Genomic DNA, 21,489 nt, shown 5'->3' on the forward strand with positions numbered 1-21,489 from the left:
TCCACTGCAGAACGATGGGAACACAAAGAGAAAGTTTCCTAATTACAGTGGCTCTGGGGGCCCATGAATTATTCACCGCCCTGCTAAATGCAGGTCTGTGGCCAGAAAGGTGGTTATTGATTCTCCAAAGGGCCAGCCAAGGGAGCTTTCTTGGGGGGTGGGGGCGGTCTGCCCACTTGGAAATGGCTCCCTTGGCGACAGAGGCCCCATGCAGGAGTTATTTGCTGTCAGCGGATGGAACTGAGACCACTGAGGGAAACTTCAACGGTCAGTTTCTGTTGGATTGTCGCAAGGCTTTTGTGATGAAGATGATGATTGATGATAATAATCAATGATCAATATTTATATACCATTTTTCAACGGAAAAAAAAGTTCTCAAAGCAATTAACATTTTTTTAAAAATAGCAAATAAGATGATGTCCTGTCCCCAAAGGGGCTCACAATCTAAAAAGAAATACAGAATTGGCACTCGTTACAATCACTACTAGAGGGATGCTGTGTTGGGGTTGAGGAGGGGCAGTGTCTCTCTTGCTGCTAAGCAGAAGAGAGTCATCCCTTGAAAAGGTGCCTCTAATTACTTATCTCCACAAGTACTTAGCTTATGGAACTCCCTGCCACAAGATGTGGAGGCGGCTACTGGAGCAGATAGTGTTTTTTTTTTAAAAAAAGGATTAAACCAATTTCTGGAAGATAACTAATAACAAGGAATACATTTCTAGGTGCCAACTTAGGGTTGCCATATCTCAGGTTTCCAGCCTGGAACTCTGGTTTTGGAAGGTCATCTTTGGCTGTCTGACCTAAGGTTTTCTCAGAACCAGCAGCATAGAAAAACTATGCTGGTCAGACAGTAAAGTGAGTTTTCCAGGTCTTTATCTGAAGATCTAATGATCTCCATTCCAGGACTGAGTTCTTGAAATCTCTGACATTGTTATCTCTGAAATGTACTTGAAATCTCTATTCTTGAAATCTCTGACATCCCCTGCTAACTGGGCAAAGAGGCACCCTTTTAAAGTGAATCTCTTTATTTAGCAGGGGGAGAGCAACTGACCCTATCTGTCCCCAGCACAGCATCCCTCCAGTGGCTGTTGCTGGGGTCTCTCTTCTGCTTCTTTTTTAGATTGTCAGCCCTTTGGGGACTGGGGGCCATTTTATTTATTTATTTGTATCTGTGTAAACCTCTTTGGGAACTATTGTTGAAAAGCGGTGTACACATATTTGTTGTATTCTTTGTCACATTTGTTGCTCTGTGTGTGTGTGTGTGTGTTGTTTTTTTTCCTTTTGGAGTGCATATGACTCCCTCCACCCCCACCCTCAGCTTTCAAAGTGTAGGAATGTACCTTCTTGTTACCAGCAGGGGAATAACTGCATGTACCTCCTCCTGCAACAAAGCCTTAATTTATGGCTGCCATTAATTAGGCCCCACAGGATGGAATTAAACACAAAGCAAAACAAAATGGAACATTTATCGAATGCTAAGCCTTACTTAAGCAAAGCTAGCTTGGACTGGCAAAGCCTGGAATGAAGGAGAGGCTTTTCCCGGGTGTTCTTTATGCAGGGACATGTGGTACCCACTTAGCCGGGCACAGCCCAGATGTGGTGCAGAAGCAACAGAGGGAAACAGAGTAAAATCTATTCAAACCGGCAGCCACGCAAGCGGTCTGTAAGTGAGCTCCATTATGCGCATGGAGCAGTTGCAGGAAATGGCCCTCCTTCAGCTCTGCTATCATTTGGGTGGTTTTTCCTTTTCCTTTTGCAATGGTAATGAAGTTCTCCAGGTAGGAACATCCTTCATAGCACAAATCGGCTGTAATCAAGGCTGTAGTACTATTATTATTTTTTTAAAATTACCAATATAGAAAAGCCCAACTCCAATTTCCTGCCCTGGGCTAGAGAATGACTTTTAATATGCCTCTAATTTACAAATAGATGGAAACAACCAGACTTGCAGGGCCCCTTGATGGCGTGTTGCCTGCTGATGGAGGACTGGCCAAGAGGCAGGCTTTTATTTCTCCCACGGGGGCTGTATTTTCTCGGGACCTGCAGAAGCTCCTGGCAAACAGTCTCCAGATTCCTGCCGTGGCCAAAGCAGAAAGATGGTGTCCTGAGTCAGGTGATTGGCTCACCCAGACAAAGAACAGCCGTCATTTATGCACTGCGCTTTCTTTGCACAGAGGGAGGCTCCTTCCACAACATCCCCCTGAATTTTGGATCGGAATGTCCTGGGCCTGGCCTTGTTTCTGAAGCAGAATTTATTCAGAATTAACCACAGGTCCTTTCTTATTTCCGAATTTTGTACAGCATGACACATGTGCTGTTTCTCATGGCTTGATTTTTCTTCCACTCACTGGCATCTTCTCTCGCCCCTGAATACTAACAATGTCCCTGTGCAGGTTAATAAAACATGCAAAAAGCAATCTTATTGCTGTCACAACGTTGCACCAAAGTTCCTTTTGTGTGGTGTTTTACAATGAGCAGGGCACACCAGAGCACACGTCTGCATCAGTAAAGCACCGCATCAAAAGAGTCTGTGCAAGTTTGCTTTTGGGACATTTTTAAATCCATGCACATGAGTAATGTAGAGATGAAAACTGCTGCAAATGAGTGAAATGAAGTGGAAGCCGCAGCAAACGATGGGTGCTTCAATTTCAGAATTAATTTTAGAACTTAAATCGGAATTCAGGAGCGGTGGAACACAGGGCAGAGCAATCCCACAGAACAATAAAGGGAACAGGGAAATCGATTCTCCTCTCTATCCTCATATACAAATTTTAAAAGTGCTCATTTCCTAGCACACAAACTGAGCTAAGTGAAACCAGAAACATCACTAGGGAAGTCACCTTAAACAGACCAAATGGTTGTCCCAATCAGGGTGCAGATCTCACACAAAGCATTTGAGGAGCCCCCCCCTTTTACTAAACGCCCCCAAAATATATTTTTCTCCCCTTCCCAAATGGCTTTTCTTCTCCCCACAATGAAGTTTAAGAGAGGAATTGCTCCTCAAGCTTTCCTTCCATCTGTACCCCTGGTCCCAGTATGAAGGAGAAAGTCCCACTTTGTCCCAGGGTAGATGCTGTCCTCCTAAGCAGCACTGACTGCAGCAAATATTTCTTGAACGTGCCTCTGCGTGGTGACCACTGGGAAGTCTTCTCTCAGGCTTGGAAACTGGGGTTGAACAGGATAGTCAGTGTACTATTAAATCCCTGGTTTAGTGTACTACTGCAGAGGACCCTTTGGAAGCTTTGCAATAATGTTGTATCATGCAAATGGAATGCATTTTTGCAGGACTGCAGAAATGCTCCCCCCACCCCCGCAGCATTTAAGTAGGTGCATAAATTAAAGTGATTTCCAATGAGCCCCAGACCTGGGCGTTTTCCACACAGGGCTTTTAAAGCCCTTTAGCTCACATCTCCGGAATGGAGGGTGTGTGTTCACATATCAGGCATATTTCCCCCAAAGTCCCTGCGAGCTGTTGGGGAACACTTCACATGCAATTCAGGTTTTTCACTGCACCTTAGAGTGTAGCCCAATTTATATCTGGGGTAAAAATAAACCCAATTTTTCCGTCAGGTTTTTGGGACAACTTTGAGTTTGCAGTAAAGCCTGCTGTGTGAAGAATACCATGCCCAGACTCCTCTGTGGTGTTTTTATCTCTGCACCTCTCAAGACAGTCCCTTTGTCCTTTCTCCCTACTTCCCCACTGCCCGACATTGTTCTTGTTTTACTGAAGAATTTTTATCTGTGCAATATGAAGCTGTCAAACCGATGGTCAAGAACAGGTTTGAATCAATCTCAGAACATCCCCAGCCTCTTGGCTTTTTACTCTCCACTGCCAAGTGCTATGGAGACCCCACTGCAACCCATGGCTTTTTCATGGCCTCCTGCACTGAGACATCTCATTTGCAAGGAAAATTGGACAGATCTTCAGGGAGGCAACTGGGTGGATTTCCCCCTCAGAAGTTATTTTCATATCTAAAGACTCAAAAGAGGAAGATGAGGTTCTGGTTCCTCAGGATCAACTTCCTCTTGAATTTTCTGAAATGTTTGTACTCGTCCCTCCCCCTCAAAAGCAAACGTTTACAGTCGTCATTTGCCAGTGTTGGCAAAAACGACAAGCAGAAACGATCTTTGGGTTTGAAAATATAGAGAATGGAAATGATCACAGCAGAAATCACCTTGTCCATGTGATGTTTTTGTGCCTAAAAACAGGAAGGCAACACCCTTGCACCCTTGAACCTGTCCATTGTCCTGAACAACTGGTCTTTCCTCTCCAATTCTGGGGCTTGCTTCACAGTCCAAGAGATAAAAGCCAAATCAGAGATGGCCACCAACCTTTGACATTCAGAGTTAGTGTAGTTCTCTTCCATTCCCATCTGCCTGTGGAACCGCCCAAGATAGGTAACGCTTAAAGGGACAGGAATGCTTTTGCTTTTGGGAGCTGCTTCTAGCTAGGAAGGGGAGCATTTTTGTGTACACTTGTCTGTCTGACTCTCTGGAGAGTTCAGCTGCTGAATTAATTCTCTTTCCAGTGCACTGGGGGCCAGAGGTCCAGCCTCAGAGAGGAGTTAACACTTTTCACAGGCGGCTGACTATGCCTGAAGGCAAATCTGCAGGAAGCGAGAGGAGCTTGGGAAGTGGATTGCCTGAGCAGCCCTGGATGCCAGCTGACACCGGGTCCCTCTGGAGAGAGCACTGACTCCGCTGCCAACTGTGCCATGCTCTACATGTGCATCAAAGCGTAAGGGACACAAGTGCTCTAGGGCAAACTGCCCGGAGTATTGTACAGAGCGCAGGTGTGCACTCCAGTGCAACAGCAGCTCCCTGAGCCTCTGCGTGGATGGCCGTCTTTGGGAAGCTTGAGGAATCCCTCCACCAAAGCAGATCCAGAAGGATCGGGGGTGATGCAAAACATCTCACTGTTTCGATCTGGAGGAGCTGCTGCCAGAGGTCCAAGTGGGGGCCCTCCCAGCTACAGCCCAGGCGAGGGAAGCATCCTTCCTTCCCCTGGGTGGCCAGCTCAGGGGTTGCCAGCGTTCATCCGGGAGAGACTAGTCTAGATTGTAGCAATCTAGAAAGGAGAAGTTCAGCATGTCTGGTTCCTCTTCTCAGGGGGCAGCAGTGCAAGGAAAAACCGCAGGGGCTGATGATGGATGCAGCTGCTGAACTCTCTTGGAGGTTCCAAGTTCCCTCCCTTGTATATCCAAGACAGGGCTGATAGAGACTCCTGCTTGCAACCTTGGAGAAGCTGCTGCCAGTCTGGGTAGACAATATTGAGCTAGATGGACCAATGGTCTGACTCAATATATGGCAGCTTCCTATGTTCCTAAGCTGGAGTAACTATGTTTTAAGAGAGGAGAGCTGGTCTTGTAGTAGACAGCATGACTTGTCCCCTTAGCTAAGCAGGATCCACCCTGGCTGCATATGAATGGGAGACTAGAAGTGTGAATACTGTAAGATATTCCCCTCATGGGGATGGAAACACTCTGGGAAGAGCAGAAGGTTCAAAGTTCCCTCCCTGGCTTCTCTGAGAGAGACTCTTGCCTGCAGCCTTGGAGAAGCCGCTGCCAGTCTGTGTAGACAATACGGAGCTAGATGGACCAGTGGTCTGACTCAGTATATGGCAGCTTCCTATGTCACAGCACTATATGGTCCCTCCCCTATAGGACCTATTAAATAAGATGGAACAGAAGGCCTGCCCTGCCCATTTGGGAGAGGAATGAGCTCCCCAACTCCATGCACCCTTGTTCTAGACTATACACCACCCCCGCACTGGGACCAGGATGTTTGAAAGACCTCCACTCCCTACCAGCTGTTCCCCACTTGTCTCAGTCTTCTAGGGAGAGCCTGCCCTGCTTCTTGTCCCACCAGCAGCAGAGACTCAGTCAGTGATCATATGGAACAAGGCCTGCTCAGTTGTGACACCCAGTCTGTGGAACCTCCTGCCACAAGAGCCTTGGCTGGCTTTGTCATTGATGATTTGATGAACTTGCAAACTGCCTTTAGCGGAGTTTTTGGCCTCAAACAGGGGTGGCCAGCCTGAGGCTCCCAATAAATTTTGATTGTGAAGATGGGAGTTGTAGCCCAACAACAACTGGAAAGCCTCAGGTTGGCCGTCCCTGGCTAGAGGCCTGAATCTTGTTTTTGCCCCCTGTCCTCTGATTGTGTTCTGCTGTCTTGACATCACTTTATTGTTCATTGTTTTTGGCTGGATTGCTGCCTGCTACCTTAGAGGCCCCATTGTGGGGACGGAAAGTCCAGCATCTGGAAGGTACAAACAGTACAGCAACAGCAGTTCTAAACTGTGCTTCAGAAGGCTCCAAAAGTCATGGGGCTTAACATTAAAATCTCCTGTCCGGCCTTTTTAAAAAAAAAGTCCCAATTCCTGTCCCTGTTCCAAATGAGCCTTTGTGCTGGCCTTCTTGGAGCGCAAATGTCATCCAGCAATAAAAGCCACCCCCATAAATACTGTTTATGAAGAGGGGAGACATTTAGAGCCACGGACGTGCTGTGCTTCTCACAGGCAGCCACTGAATACTAACAGGAGGACGCACTCAAGGTTGGGAGAGCAAGAATCCTTCCTGCGGATTCAAAGAGAGGCATGGGGAACATAGGAAGCTGCCATTTACTGAGCCAGACCCTTAGTCCGTCTAGCTCAGTATTGTCTACCCAGACTGGCAGCAGCTTCTCCAGAGCTGCAGGCCAGAATCTCAGACCTATCTTGGAAATGCCAGGGAGGGAACTTGGAACCTCCAGCATGCAAGCAAGCAAGCAAGCAGGCAGGCAGGCAGGCAGGCAGCGCAGGTGGTCTTCCCAGAGCAGCCCCATCCCTTAAGGCAGGGCTGCTCAGCTTAGGCCCCCCAGTTTATTTGGATTACAAAATCATGGGAGTTGTAGTCCAAAAAGCCACAGTGGCCAATAACCAAGGATGATGGGAGTTGTAGGCCAACATCTACAGGAGGGCTAAAGTTGAGCAGCTCTGCCCTAGAGGGAATATAGGAACCTAGGAAGCTGCCATATACTGAGTCAGACCATTGGTCTATCTAGCTCAGTATTGTCTTCACAGACTGGCAGTGGCTTCTCCAAGGTTGAAGGCAGGAATCTCTCTCAGCCCTATCTTGGAGATGTCAGAGAGGGAACGTGGAACCTAGACCGATCTTACAGCCCTCATACATGTAATCTCCCATTCAAATGCAAACCAGGGCTGCTTCACAAAGGGGACAATTTATTGCTGGACCGGATAGGCCTTGGGCAGGGCGGTTTTAGGTTCTTAACTCCTCAAAAGCTTCCTTCACAGCACAGGAGCTGAGGGTGGGTGGGCGTTCAGAAGAGGACCTGCAGGACATAGCCTGCTCCAGAATGTGGATGCCCATAGACAGCCAATCCAATTCCTCCCCCAGCCCCCCACATCCAGCTAATTAACAGGACACAATCCAGGGTGGAGCCCCTTTGAAGCATATGGGAATTGCTGCTCCGGGGCACAGCTGGTTCAGGCCCTGTCCATTTCAATGGGGTTCATGCACAAGAGCTTAGTGTGAGAAAGGGGTGAAAGGCAACTCCAGCACCAGCTTTGGGGAGGGATCCAAGTGCCATTACTCGGCCCCATCCGGTTTCTGTCCCTGGCTTCATCTTTCCCCTGATGGCTTCCCTGTACGGCTTCCCTCCACGGTGCCCCTGCTGCAACTGATCTGGAAGCCCGGCTGGCTTTTCACCTCCTATAATGTTACCTTTCCTGCAGCTAGAACATCTGGAGAAGCTTATGGCTCAGCCCTCTCTGCCCCCATGCCCCCCTTCCTCTGCCCTCCACCCATCAGAGAGAGGCACCACCCCCACCTCATCAGCACCATTGCCCGGCCTGCCTCCCCTCCTACCTGGAAGGCAGGATTCTCCTGGATCCCAGATTAGTCCTCTCCAACAAGCATTTCACTGTGCCGACTTCCATCCCCTGAGACAGATTTGGCTTCTGGCTTGTTTGATTTATCCCCTTACACTGGCAGAGGCAACTGCTCACAAGCAAATTACATTCAGCCACCAGGAGTGCGGAATAATGCAAAGGTGTTCTCTGCAACTCACATCCAAGACTCCATTTCCAGGGCTACTCGTAGGATTCTTATTTTTGCAGGAGTAGGGGTTACAAGTTCACAAGATTTCGAGCTCTTGCTTTTCACAGAATTTCACAAGCTTTGTTGACGGTCTCCTCCTCGCAAACTGGTGGTCTGTCATATTATTTGCAATTCTTGTTTTAAATTTTTCTGTCCCATCTTTTTGTCTGCTAGGGAACTCAAAGGGGCCAGCCGCACAGGAATAAATAATCACTAAGAACACTATCAAAGCAACAGAATAAAACAGCAGAATGATGGAATCTGCCCTCAGAACAGACAAGAGCAGTCGGGAAAGTCCAGCTCACCAACTCAGTTAGTCCCCTGCTAAATTTTTAAATTGTTTTAAGTTTTTAAAATATATATTTTAACTTATTTTATGCTATTGTTAACCACCCAGAGATGAAAGTTTGGGGCGGTGTACAAATTTGATAAATAAAAAAAATAAAAAATAAAAATAAAAAATATCCACCTATCCTGCTTCCCCAAGACCTCTTTAAAGAGCTGGTTCTTCACTGGTGCCATAGGAGTAGATAGATAGAGGGCCGGTCCAGGTCTGTATTCCTGCAGTTGGTGCTGCTGGGCAGCTCAGTCCCTAACAGAATTCAAATGTGCAAAAGTAAGACAGGCTCAGCATAGCTACAAATGCCTACAAACTAGGGCTCTGAGCTGGGCAGTGAAAAACTATTTCAGGCCCAAGACGGGAGGACTTAGCAGACGCAGTCACTATCCATCCACAGGCCCTGGGGCCATTGTGGCTGGCTCACTGCAATGAGGGGCTAGCCCCCTGAAGAGCCCCCTGTAGAATCCAAGGGAAAGAGTTGCTAATAGCGCAGCAGGGAAATGACTGGATTATCAAGCCAGAGGTTGCCAGTTCGAATCCCCGCTAGTATGTTTCCCATACTATGGGAAACACCTATATCAGGCAGCAGCGATATAGGAAGATGCTGAAAGGCATCATCTCATACTGCGCGGGAGGAGGCAATGGTAAACCCCTCCTGTATTCTACCAAAGACAACAACAGGGCTCTGTGGCTGCCAGGAGTCGACACAGATTCGACGGCACACTTTATTATATGCAAGAACAAGGCAGTGGAGTAGAATCAGGAATATTAACAGCTTAATGAAATAGATATTATGTGCAGAGGGGCAAGTGCAGACTGCTTTTCCCTCCTCTTGCTGCTGGCTGTTTGTTAGCCCCGCCTCTGCTCCAGGACTGGAATACAAGTAACTAAAGTAACTAAAGCTCAAATCAAAAGCTGGCCTGGATCAAGGAATGGATTAACCAAAAACACCACACCCCCAAAAGGTATTACATTATTTATGTAATATATTTATACGCTGCCTTCTAAGCAAGTTGTTTCTTGCTCAGACGAAACATGGGTAGCAGCCAGACTAAGTTAGTCACAACTAAGGCCGCTTTCGGACTTAACGCCAAACCGCGCGTCCAGTGGAGCCACAGTGTGCCTGCATTCCCCTCTGGATGTCTGGGCAGATCTTTTTACTGCTCTAGCAGGACATCCCCCCTAGCCTTGCATTCTAAGACCATCACCCTTTTGCAGTTCAAGTAACTGACTGCCCGGACTTCCCTCAATGCAAGAAGGACAGCCAATTGCATTTGAGAGGGGGAGGAGCTTACTCCCCTTAACTCTGGTTTGTGCAAGCTGCAGAAACTGGACGACATGCTGGCGGCAACGGACCAGCGTACTCTCTAATTTTTCCCATCATTGTGTGGAATGACTTTTGTTTTGAGTGGCAGTATCAAAGCTGTGTGCGCACACATGTATTCAGAATGGGGCCTTCCAGATTCAACCTGAGTGGGATCTAAAATTAACTGAGTGGACATACAAAAAAATGTGTGATTGTGCACATGTGTGCACACCTTAGAGGGAACACTGCAACAGACCCTCGGTTGGGTGAGTGCAACTCACTGCAAACCGAGGGATCATTTCGAGGTTTGGAGGCAAAATTGGAACTGTGGTTGGGTCTGGGAACCGCAGTCCGTATCATTGGACATCATGGGGTGGGGACGAACCTGAAGTGAGTTTGCCTCAGTTTCCCGGTGATGTCTGAAGGCAGCCTCACTTAAATGAATGAGACTGAAGTAGATCATGATGACTGACTTGTCACACACTCTCTGTTATATGCATTGCAATGAGATTTCAAAGCATTATAATGTACTTATGCAAACAACAGAACTCCTGTTTTCATTCTTCACAAGATTTCCACACTCACCTGCCTTTTTTTGCTGGGGGCTGAGTGGAGGAAGATGCCATGATGATAGGATGCAGCCAAAAGCTCTTCTAAACACTAGAGAGAGCCCGGCTGCTCTGCTCCATAAGGCTTAGCCTCCCTCCCACTACCTGCAGGGACAAGGGTGATGTTTTGGCTCCAAAAAACCCAAGCCTCATGGGAGTTGTAATACCTACCATAGTACAGTCTTACAACTGGCCCATCCACCCAGTCTTTGCAACCCATCTGGAGAACAAAGGTCAACCTCTGAACTCAGCTGCATTGGCTTTCCCCAAATCCACCCGCCAGGGATGCTGCCACTCAGGGGTTCTCCACCTTGGGTCTCCAGAAGCTTTCAGGGACTACAACTCCACATGGCCTTTGGTTGTTGTGGCTGAGGATTGTGGGAGTTGTCATCAAGCAACATCTGAGGAATACAAGGCAGCGAACCCCTGATGTAGCAGATCCCTGCTCTGAGAAGGGGGTTGGAATGGAAGACCTTCAAGGTCCCTTCCAATTTGGAAGTTTGGTGATTCTATTATCCTCTTACAGAATGACTCACTTTAAGAGCCCGCACCCAAAATAGAACCAACCACTAAGACTTTTATAAGCTGAGACTGGTATTAATCCGTTTCCCACCTTTCCCCTCAGATTTTTAATCACTGCACTTTGCCAAACTTTTCACACGCTGCCAGGCAACAGTAGGATTTGGACACAATCCCACAGGCAGCTCCTTCCTCCCAGGGGGACTTTGGATTTGTGTTTCTCCAGGATTTGGGGCCTCCCCTCCTCCCTCTCCCAGTTTCCAATGACTTTGGAAACTCAGGGGAATTGCAAACACCAGGCTGGGTACACTTTGATCTGATCTCGCAAGTGGAGTCTTACATCCTAAAGGTGACAGAGCTTTAAACGCTGACTTTCCTGCATGGCTTCCTGACCTGTAGAGGCTGCCTAATAAAGGCTCCGGCTGCCCTTCAGAAGTGGTGGTGTACACATTTCCCCCTACACAGGGGTCATATGTCATGTCAGAGAGCCAGTGTGGTGTAGTGGTTAGAGTGCTGGACTAGGACCGGGGAGACCCGAGGTCAAATCCCCATTCAGCCATGAGACTTGCTGGGTGACTCTGGGCCAGTCACTTCCCTCTCAACCTAACCTACTTCACAGGCTTGTTGTAAGGAGAAACTTAAGTATGTAGTACACCGCTCTGGGCTCCTTGGAGAAAGAGTGGGATACAGGGGTGTATCTAGGGTAGGGCAGGCAGGGCACATGCCCCAGGCGCCACTTGAAGGGGGTGCAATTTTTTAAAATGAAAAAAAAATTTTTTTTAATGGCCACCAAAAACAAAATGGCCACCACGCATGCTGCAAGGCCCTAGTATCTGGGAAAAGTCAAATTCTCCATTTATTTTTAAAACTTATGTAATAGTGATGCTACAATGCAGAGTAGAGAATTAGACAGGCACTTCTGTTTAGTTTTCCAAGTACACCTCCATATAGTATTTGGGTATTTCATGAGCCCCAGCATACTGAAATTTGTAGTTTTCCAGCATTTTTTGGTCTGGCTATGTCCACTGCTAAATAGTTTTTGAAATATTAAAAGATTAACAAGCTTAACTTGTATTTTTGAGCTGATATTATGGTACAGTTATCTGAAGGATGGGTGTCAGATGTTTGGACAGGGGGCGCAATTTCAGTGCTTGCCCTAGGTGCTATTTTCCCTAGATACGCCTCTGGCAGGATATAAATGCAAAAATAAATAAATAAATGTGTGAATGGCCAGTCTCCATCCCTGCAACCTTGGAACCTGTTTGGCTGGCGGATTCTTTTGCTTTGCCCTCCCCCTCCCCTGCCCCACAGCCTGTGGCCTGGCTTGCATATCGACTTGAGGAGTGTGGAGGATGTTTTTTTGAGCAGGAAGGCTAGACGTGATGGCCTTCTGGGGAGCAGCTGCATTGGGACTCTCTAGCTCTGCAACTGGAAGGCTATCCTCACAGGCATGCACTTCATCTTTGGGGAAGAGGAGAGCGAGAGAGCGGCAAGTGTGCAGTGCATGAATAAGTAAAAGCTTTTGTGCCTTGTGAGGGGGCCCTTGAGAGAGCCAAGCTATTTAGCTGTAATGAGGGAGCCTGGAAAAGGCATTAACCAAACAGGAGCGGAGCTTAATTTCCCTGCAGGGCTTCCTTCCAGGGGACCTGCTGCCAGTGACTAATGCGCGGAATGGGGGGGGCGGTTAAGTGACTGCCCATCATTCTGTCCCTGGTGCTTGCTTCTGTGGCTTCAGGACACCTGGGTGAGCAGGAATGGCTCCTTCTAACAAGCCAGGAGGGGCACCCACGGAGACAGTTCAGGCTGCTGCTCCTCTCTCCCCTGTGCTTCCTGCAGGCTGGCCATCCATCAGGTAGAGCGGCACGGTTAACCGCACAGCTCTACCTGATGAACAGTCAGCCTGCAGGCAGCGCAGCTCTTGGGTGGAGCAGGAGAGAGAAGAACTCAAGCAGCCTCCTTTGTCACCCCCTTGGCTTGTTCAGCTGAGCCGCTTCTGTGGGTGAGCCACACCCAGGCCCAGGGTGCCGACTGGGTCAGGGGGAGGCCATGCCTCACAGGGGCATTTGTCATTACCCATGCAGAACTACTTCATGTCAATGTAGCAAGGAATTTTTCCTTGCTAATTGAGCAAAGAGGCACCTTTTCAAGTGGCAATTCTCTTCTATTTAGCAGAGGGAGAGTGACTGGCCGTATCCAGTCCCAGCACAGCATCCCTCCAGTGCTTTTTTGCTGGTGTTTCCTTTTAGATTCTGAGCCCTTTAGGGACTGGGGACCATCTTATTTATTGTTTATTCTTCTATTTAAATTGTTTTGGACTCTTGTGTTGCAAAGCAGTATATAAATATTTGTAGTAGTAAATTATGCTGCCACTGCTATTCCTGTGTTCACGACAGCTTGAAACATGGTAACCGCCAACAGTGGACTTGAGCAGAGGCAGTGAAGCACCCCTGCCTAGTTCAAGGCCAGGCGTGTGACTCTGTATTCCACCTCCAACCCCTCTGTAGTTTGCAGTCAGGAGGGAATTTCGCCCCAGACCAGATTGGCTAGTGACCCATGGGTGAACTTTGTGTGGGGGTGCATTTGGATGGGGTTGTATATATGGAGTTATGTGTGCTTCCTAGAGTTGCCCACTCTGCACTAAGGAAAGCATCCCCGAGAGAGAGAGAGAGAGAGAGAGAGAGAGAGAGAGAGAGAGAGAGAGAGAGAGAGAGAGAGAGAGAGAAATGGGAGAGAAAAGCGATGCATTTGCTGCAGGGTTGATACGTGCTTCGATACGACAATACCAGCGATTCATGTTTTGCTTCTCAGTGTATGAAGCTGCCTTAAGTGGAGTTGGTTTTTCCGGGCCAGTCTTATCTATTCTGACTGGCCTCAGCTCTCCAGAGTCTCAAGCAGAGCAGGGACTTTCCCATCACCTGCTACCTGATCTCCTTTTAATGAGAGATGTTGAGGGCTGGGCTCCAGATGTTCTACATGCCAAACTTGGAGCTTTGGGCCCTCCCCAAATACTTAGTGGGAACAGGAAGCTGCCTTATACTAAGCAAGACCAATGTTCAGTGCCGGAAAGAGGCCAGTGGCAACCAGGGTTCATCCTGCCACTGCGACCCCCTAGCCCCCTGCATCCGACGTCAGCGTTGGCTATCAGACACGGGGCAAAGGTTAGCCACACCCCGTATCTGGTGTCCGACACAGGTGGCATAGTTTAGCTCGCAAAAGGGACCGCGCGGCCCCATTTGCCAGCCAAATCGGCCAGCGCAGCGCAGCCAGAGTGGCTCTCCAGCCACTCTGAAAACACAGCGCTGGCTGGATTTAGCTCAACCACATGGCTGCAGGGCCCCATTTGTGAGCCACACTATACCCCAGCGTCTGACATCAGATGCAGGGTGTTTGGCTGGGGTGAGAGGTGCGGCCCCTGAAGGGCAGCGGCCTGGGTTCTTTGAACCTGTTTGCACGATGGCTCCGCCCCTGCCAATGTTCTGTCTCAAATAATATTACCTACCCTGGCTGGCAGCAGCATGGGCTCTGGAAAAGCTTTCCCCGGCCCTGTGTACCATCTAGGATCTTTGTAATGGGCGACACCAGAGATGGAATCTGGAGATCCTGCCAGGGACTGAAGCTGGGACCTTCTGGGACCCACTGAGATCTCGACCCCTCCCCACATCCTGCCCTAATTTATGAAGGGGGAGCCATCCTGAACTCTCCTCCCTCTCTGATTTTTAAAAATTCTGTTCCTCGTTTGGCAATCCTGGATCACCTTAAGTGGTGCAGCAGGGAAATGCTTGACAAACAACCAGAAGGTTGCTGGTTCGAATCCCTGCTTGTACTATATCGGGCAGCAGCAATATAGGAAGACACTGAAAGGCATCATCTCATACTGAGCAGAAGGAGGCAATGGTAAACCCCTCTTGTATTCTACCAAAGACAACCACAGGGCTCTGTGGTCGCCAGGAGTCGACAACGAGTTGACGGCGCACCTTTACCTTTACCAGGCCTATTTAATTTCCCTGCAGAGTAAGGCTGAACTCCCCAGGTCCTCTCAAGAGAAATCTGATTTATTCACTCTTCACATTTCTGTCCCTGTCCCCAAAAGGAGGGGGTGGGCTAGGGTTGCCAACATTTCATTGCCAAAAGGAGGGATGCAAGTTTGGGGGGGGGGAGTGCTGGGGGTGCTTGCCAGGGTTTGTGTGTGTGTACGCAGTGGTAATCAAGAGCCTATCATTAACGTATATGTAACTGAATTATATGCTATTGAATAATACCAGCATTGTTATTATTTAGAACATATTCAAATTATGCCATTTTTCAACCAAAAACAACTCAAAATAGGAAGCTGCACGCCCCACCACCAGAATGAGGGACAAATGCTATAGGGACCAACATTTCATCTCTGAAATGAGGGATGTCCCGCATAATGAGGGACAGTAGGACACCCTAGGGTGGGCAGAAGGGTGGCTCAGGATCTCCTGGCAGATTCCTCTTTAGGTGACTTTTCGTCGAGGGGCAAGGATTTCTGGCTCCCAGTCATTCCACAATCGAAAGGAAAATGGCAAGAGGACAAAGTCTCTTCTACAGCGATTTTTAAGAGGGCCTCTTGAAAGGCAAAAAGCGGGACAGAAGAGGGATGGTGCTGACCCCGGGACAAACACCGGAAGAGAGGGACTGACCCTGGTCAACAGGGACCATCGGAACAGACACCCTGGGCAAGGACGCCAGCCTTATTAGAAGGGTCTGGTTCCTGTAGGCAGAGACATAATATGAAATATGTAGGAGCTGGAAGGCCCCCTACCCACTGGAAGAGCTTCCACGTTCTTAAAAGGTAGAAGGAGGAGGAAATTAAAAGCCCCGTTCAAGAACAGGCCGCACTGCCTGTGCAGGGAGATGATTAATTGATGCGCATGGCCCTGGGGGAGAGATGGGGGGGGGAGATCCTGTCCTTCCGCAGCCCTTCAACCTGCTGCTCCATCTCCAGAGGAGGCTGCTGTTAAAGGGCCAGCGCTCTGCTATCAAGCAGGAACATCACTGGTCTCAGGGGGGGATTTGGAGGCAAATTAATCTCCTTTCCATCTACCTCCCCCCCCCCCCGCTGCAGAATGGTAGCCCTCTGCATGGCAGCTCAAGTTGCAGCTCTAGATGGATATTCTCTGCCGAAAGACAGATGATGCTTTTTTGCCTTGAACATATCTAAAATAATAATAATAATAATAATAATAATAATAATAATAATAATAATAATAATTATTATTATTATTACATTTATATCCCGCTCTTCCTCCAAGGAGCCCAGAGCGGTGTACTACATACTTGAGTGGCAGGTGCCACTTTCCCCCATGGAGATCCAGCAAGGAAGGGAGGCTTCTCTTGATGGATATTTGCTTGAGATGACATGGGTGCCATGGCCACCCTCGACACTCCTTGCCTGCTACCCCACACCACAATACTTTTGCCAGCCTGCTCAGCCTTGATTGGGTTGATTTCCTTTCGGTAACCTGATCTTCCGGCAGGTTGACTCTAGTGCTGATCTGAACAATTTCACCGAAAACACTTCCAGTGAAATTTGTTCAGGTGAGGTCACAGATGCACCTGCCTTATACTGAGTCAGACCTTTGGTCCATCTAGCTCGGTATTGTCTGTACTGACTGGCAGCAGCTCTCTCCAGGGTTTCCGACAAAGGAAGGTCTTTCCCTAGCCCTACCTGGAGATGCTGCCAGGACCTGAACCTGCAGCCTCCTGTCCCGCATGGAAAGCAGAAACTCTTTCATTGAGCTATAGCTCCCATCCCAGATATTGGGAACTGCTTTTCCCAGGGCTTTTGCTGAAATTTCACATAGTTTCAGCAGGAAGCTTGCTGGTGGCAGTGCAAGTGCACTTCCCCATTGTTTAAACCATTTAACACTGCCCTCATGCATGGGGCAGCAGCCATCACGACATTGCACCGTTCCCTCAGTGCATTCTGGTTACAAATAAATGGCGGCATAAGCTGGCCATTGGGAAGACCTCCAGCGCTTCCAAGGGTTTAAAGCCAAGGACAATGGGAGTTGGAGTCCCACAACATCTGGGCACCCAAGTTTAGGAACCCCTGGTTTATTAAACAACCAAAAAGCCTATCCATGTTGCTGCCACCATTGCTAACTGTCATGCTGAAATTATGCAACATTTCCAGCAGCTACGATTTGGGCAGTGAAAATAGTGAGACATGTTTGGATCAGGACTAGTGGACTCCATCCAGACCTTCACACAAACACCACACAGATCACCCTTCTACACACACATTAGCTCCCCTTAGATCTGTCATGAGAACTGGACTTCGTGAGCTGCTCCTTACAACTGGGCTGCTGATAACCTTTTCAGTTTTAGTGGCTTGGTTGAAGAAAGGGGGGAAAGTGCTAATTCAGCTTTGTAGAACTGTTCTCCATTTCTGGTTGGACATTTTGAAAAAATTTCCCGATCAGAATGCATATAGGGTTGAGATGCATATTGGATTGAGAGCATGAATTGTCCCCTTTGCTAAGCAAGGTCTGCCCTGATTTGCAGTTGAACAGGAGACTACATGTGCGATAACTGTAAGATCTTCCCTTTAGGGGATGATGGGGCCACTCTGGGAAGAGCATCTAGGCTCCAAGTTCCTTCCCTGACATCTCCAAGATAGGACTGAGGGAGACTCCTGCCTGAAACCTCAGAGAAGCCGCTGCCAGTCTGTGAAGACAATACTGGGCTAGATGGACCAATGGTCTGACTCAGTATAAGGTAGCTTCCAGTGTTCCTAGTTCACAGCAAGCTGTAAGGCGTCCAATGCAGAAAAAAGATAAGGAACAGGAAAGCCTCCTAACCCACCCACTTCACCCCACAGGCAGAGAGAAGCCCCTGGCTCTTCATCCAGTAGTGAGTACCCTCACACACCCACACCGCTGCCCCCACCAGCCTGCTAACGGCTTGCAATCTTGGCTTTTTATCACTCTGCATTTCCATCCTGTTTTGACCTTACCAGAGCTGCTTGTACCTTTCCAGGGGGAGCAGGGCTGGTGCTGAGTCAAGGCAGGTGAGGAGCTGCTCATTTGTCTCTGCTTGTGCAGAATTGGCTCATGCTTAGGGCTTGCGGCATCTTTTGCAAGGAAAGGTTCATGCTCAGTCCTTGGATTACAAGCAAAACTCTCCCTGGCTGGCTGGAGTCAGGAGCCGTGGACAGAACAGTATATTACAATGCTCAGATTACAGGGGGCAAAGGAGGGCTTCTGTTGCAGACCCCCCGCTCCCAACTACTGTCTGTAGAAGGCCACAATTTGGCTTAAGTGGAAAGCACTGGGCAGCAAAACTTGTGAATTTCATAAAAGCTCCCATCCTAATTTTTTCACCATAATAGGAAGCTGCCTTCTATGGAGTCAGACCATTGGGTCCATCTAGCTCAGTATTGTCTACACAGACTGGCAGCGGCTTCTCCAATGTTACCCCTGCTAACTTGGCGAAGAGGCATCTTTTACCATAGTGATTCTCTTTATTTAGCAGGGGGAGAGTAACTGGCCCTCTCCACCCCCAGCACAGGACCTCCAGTGACTGTTGCTGGTGTCTATCTCACGTTTCTTTTTAGATTGTGAGCCCTTTGGGGACAGGGAGCCATCTTATTTGTTTGTTTATTTCTCTGTGTAAACTGCCCTGAGCCATTTTTGGAAGTGCGGTATAGAAATTGAATAAACAACAACAACAGGCAGGAGTCTCTCTCAGTCCCATCTTGGAGATGCCGGGGAGGGAACCTTCTGCATGCAAGGATGTAGGTGCTCTTCACAGAGCAGAGGCAAGTCACATGACTGACTCCCCCAGCCACGCACCCACACGGGCTTCCTTCAGTTGTATTCATCCTCCAAAATTGATGTGAGTTTTAAGACCTGGGGCTACCAGAACAGCGTGTCTTTCTCTAGGACCGTTAAATGACTTGCATCGTCCACAATTTACAAAACCTTAAAAAAAATAATTTAGGATGATGTTCTATTGTGGCACACAGGTGTTAAATATATATATAAATTTTACTATGCTTTTTGTTTCCACCATTCAGCCTCATTTAAGATTTTGTTACTTCATGAGCTGAGCTTCAGTGATGGGGGGCATTTTAAAATCTTGTCTCTGGGCCCACTCCAACCTGGCTACGCCCCTGCTTGGAGAACCCACTACCAGGCCACGTAGACAAAACTGAGCTAGCTGGATCAAGGGTCTGACTCAGTATATGGCAGCTTCCTATGTTCCTAACAATCCACTAGTAGAACCTGATTTCCCATCTGCCCATAAGGCAGCCTCCAGTGTTCCTAGTTCATAGCAAGCTGTAAGGCGTCCAATGCAGAAAAAAGATAAGGAATAGGAAAGCCTCCTAATTCACCCACTTCACCCCACAGGCAGAGAGAGAAGCCCCTGGCTCTTCATCCAGTAGTGAGTACCCTCACACACCCACACCTGCTCTTGAACATGAGTGAGCAGCAAAAAAACCCCCAACGTTTCTTTAAAGGAACCTCCTCCAAAAATCTCCTCCAAAAGCAAAATGGGGCAAATTAGGAATCAGTGCTTTAATAGGTACCAAAAAGACAGGACCCATCCCTAATGAGCGGGGCAGTTGGAGTGCTCAGTTTCATGCCTGTGATCCGACACATACAGACACACACACTTCTGTACAGAGCCATCTCCCAAGGAACAGTCACAGTCCGGCCGTTTCCTCCAGACTGTTCACAGAGCGAGACAGCAGAGCCAATTGAGCAGAGACACCCAGTCTGTGTTAAGCCGGGGAGCTTCTCTGCTTTGAAGGATGGTCCTGTCCACGGCCTGGAGCCAAGCTGCCCACGCAGGGAGGCAAGCTGACGCACATGCCAACTCCCTGCAGTGCTCATCCAGCTCTATCTCTGATGCTTCGGGGCCACTCAAAGGACTGCAGGCTACACTCGTGAGGTGCAGCTGCATCAGAAAGAATGTCCGGCAGGAAGGAAGCCCTTCAGTGGGTCCTTTCTGAGCCAAGAAAGTCTTGGTGATGGCCCAAGAGAGGACAAAGCAAACAGTTAGAAAGGGAAACAAACATTCTCCCAGGATGGCTCCAGCACATCCCAATGTTGTGTGTGTTGCAAAGTGCTAATTAGCTCGCCAAAGAGCTGAGGGCCTTAGTAGCAAAGTCCTTCTGCCTGCTCGGTAAAATCATACCCTTAGAATGGGAGAACCTCTGAGCACCACAAATGAGTGGAGGAGCATTGGAAGAAGAGTAAGGAGGAGGAGAGCGGGTCTTGTGGTAGCAAGCATGACTTGTCCCCTTTGCTAAGCAGGGTCCACCCTGGTGGCATTTGAATGGGAGGCTACATGTGTGAGCACTATGAGATATTCCTCTTAGGGGATGGGGCTGCTCTGGGAAGAACAGCTGCCAGCTTGCATGCAGAAGGTTCCAAGTTCCCTCCCTGGCATCTCCAGATAGGGCTGAGAGAGACTCCTGCCTGCAGCCTTGGAGAACTTGCTGCCAGTCTGGGGGATTCAATGGAATGGGGATTCAAACTCCGGTCTTCCCGGTCCTAGTCCAACCCTCTAACCACTATGCTATGTTGTCCTGATAACAAGCATGCAACTTCTCCTTCCACCTTGCATTGCATTCCACACACCTGGGGCAGTCCAGCAGCATGAATGTCTTTGCACTGTGGTTTCTGTTCCTTCTGTTCCTTCCTGGGAAAGGGAGCGGGGTTCTATCCCCCACAGTCAACCAGATGCCTCCAGGAAGCCCACAAGGAGGAGATGAAGGCAAGAGCCCTCCTCCCAGGAGAGGAGAGCTGGTCTTCTGGTACAGGGGCATATCTAGGGTGGGGCAGGCAGGGCACGTGCCCCGGGCACCACTTGAAGGGGGGTGCCATTTCTTAAAATTTAAAAAAAAAATTAAAAATGGCCACCAAAAACAAAATGGCCACCACGGATGCTCAAATGGCCTCTGCGAGGCCCTAGGCCATGCCAGACCTCGCAGAGGCCATTTGAGCATCCGTGGTGGCCATTTTGTTTTCAGTGGCCATATCCATATATATATATATATATATAGAGAGAGAGAGAGAGAGAGAGAGAGAGAGAGAGAGAGAGAGAGAGCGTCACCATACATGCTCAAATGGTCCCTGCGAAGCTCTAGGCCTCGCCAGGCCTCACAGAGGCCATTTGAGCATGTGTTGCAGCCTCCAAAATGGTCACCACGCCAATCTTTGCAGGCCTTAATAGGCCTGAAAATCAGCCCGGGATGGGCTGTGGCGGTGAATTAAGAGGCCAGCGGGGGGGTGGAATGGTGAGTTTGTCTTTGAATCAGTGTGAAATCCTTAGTATTAAGGCTCACTGGGAGTTTTAGAAAGACAGTTAAAATGAGAGAAAGAGAGCAAGCAATACTAGAATATATTCCAAGCAGTGACACAGTTTACTCTGCATATCCTTTAATTATTTTCAGAGTATCTGGGAAAAGTCAAATTCTCCATTTATTTTAAAAACTTATGTAATAGTGATGCTACAATTCATAGTAGAGAATTAGACAGGCACTTCAGTTTAGTTTTCCAAGTAGACCTCCACATAGTATATGGGTATTTCATGAGCCCCAGCATACTGAAATTTGTTGTTTTCCAGCATATTTTGGTCTGGCTC

The sequence above is a fragment of the Hemicordylus capensis genome, chromosome 11 (genome assembly GCF_027244095.1).
Source record: "Hemicordylus capensis ecotype Gifberg chromosome 11, rHemCap1.1.pri, whole genome shotgun sequence".
In the NCBI taxonomy this organism is placed as follows: domain Eukaryota; kingdom Metazoa; phylum Chordata; class Lepidosauria; order Squamata; family Cordylidae; genus Hemicordylus; species Hemicordylus capensis.